Raw genomic sequence first — 1683 nt, 5'->3', positions numbered from 1 at the left:
CAGTCTTCAGTGTCACATGATCCTACAGAAATCATTCTAATATGTTGATTTGCTGCTATAGAAACATTTCTGATTATTATCAATATTGAAAAAGTTATTCTCTTTAATATATTCAGGAAACATGTAAGTATCTTCTGTAGCTTCTGAAGGGCAGTACTAAATGAAAAAATATATTTAGGCAAAATAAGAAAAATATACACATCTTCATTCTGTTCAAAATTTTTCATCCCCTTAATGCATCGTGTTTCCTTCTGGAGCATCAGTGAGCGTTTTTCACTTCCAGTTCTTATTGATTATATAATTATAAGATATATGATTGTAGTTTGATGTGTGTGTGTGTGTGTGTGTGTGTTATTTAATAGAAATGTCTGTTTTTATTCAGCATATAGGCATTAAATTTATAAAAGTAAAAACATTTATAATGTTGCAAAAATATATATTTCAAATAAATGCTGCTGTTTTTGAACTTTCTATTTTATATAATTATAAGATATATGATTGTAAACAAAATTAATAGTGATTGATGTGGTTTGGAATTGGTAAAAGTGCTTAAAAAAATATGATCAGAATACTGACTCACCTAATAATTATGTACGCACTGTATATGCTTTTCCACATCATAGATGATGTTCTTTTGAACTTTCTATTCATCAAAGAATCATAAAAATGTTTCCAGGAAATATTAAGCAGCAAAAACTTTTTTTATTTTACGACTGATAATAATAAGAACCATTATTGATAACTGATTTGTAATTTTGTCCTGCTTTGTGTGTAACGAAGATAATGTTCATTCTGCTTACTGCCCATGTGTGTGAAGTATAATAACTGATATAACAGAATAGAAAAGCAAGGGGAAAGGTGCCACCTGTTTTATATAATAAAACATACACAAATAATTGCATATTACAGAGATATGTTATGAATGTATTTGCTTCATTTAGTATTACAAAGCAAGTAAGGCAATGTTTAAGCCTTACACATAAGAGTCTCAGTTTATTAACATGCACGATAATAATAAGAACCATTATTGATAACTGATTTCCAATAAAAATCCAGCACTAAATCAGCATGTTAGAATGATTTCTGAAGGATCATGCACTGAAGACTGCAGTAATGATGCTGAAAATTCACAGGAATAAACTACATTTTAAAATATATTCAAATAGAAAATAGTTATTCAACATTGTAATAATATTTCACAATATTACTTTTTTTTAACTTTATTTTTGATCAAATAAATGCATGCAGCCAAGGGTTAGCACATAAACGTTAACATTGCTAGCTCATCACTACCACACAGCAATCTTAAACAATAAAAATTAATAGAAGCAGTTAAAATTACTAAAGTTTAAATTAAGTAATTAAGTTAAAATTCGTTAATTACGTATAATTACAGACCTCTGGACGTTTTCTTCATGTTAGCAAGTCCTCTGATAACACAGGCCTAAGTGTTCGCCAACATTACAGTCCAACACAGATCTAAGGAGCAATAAAAACACCAAACCTTTCAGTTATCGAGTACACAACATAATAAGAAATTAATGTATTAGTAGAACAGTTTGATCACACGGTGTGACATACCTTGGTGAGGTTTTTGAGGATAACGGCGAGCAGTCTGTATCAGGGCCGGGTCTAGGGGGGGGCTAGGGGGGGCAATGCCGCCCCAGATTCTTCCCCAAAAAA

At 30.7% G+C, this 1683-nt stretch overlaps 1 long non-coding RNA gene across 1 annotated transcript in view; it reads right to left on the bottom strand.

The window, feature by feature from the left end:
* LOC107725261 (uncharacterized) overlaps window positions 1–1658 on the bottom strand; it is a 4225-nt gene extending 2567 nt beyond the window's left edge. The window contains exons 1-2 of the long non-coding RNA XR_001638101.1: window positions 1582–1658; window positions 1399–1479 (exon numbers count right to left, since the gene is read on the bottom strand). This is a non-coding gene — a long non-coding RNA (uncharacterized LOC107725261). The remainder of the gene's footprint in view (window positions 1–1398; window positions 1480–1581) is intronic.
* Between the last annotated feature and the right edge of the window lie 25 nt (window positions 1659–1683).

The sequence above is a fragment of the Sinocyclocheilus rhinocerous genome, unplaced genomic scaffold (assembly GCF_001515625.1).
Source record: "Sinocyclocheilus rhinocerous isolate Xijiao unplaced genomic scaffold, SAMN03320098_v1.1 scaffold2141, whole genome shotgun sequence".
In the NCBI taxonomy this organism is placed as follows: Eukaryota; Metazoa; Chordata; class Actinopteri; order Cypriniformes; family Cyprinidae; genus Sinocyclocheilus; species Sinocyclocheilus rhinocerous.
Note: the sequence above shows the minus strand (reverse complement) of the source record. Positions and strands in the feature narration are given on the sequence as shown.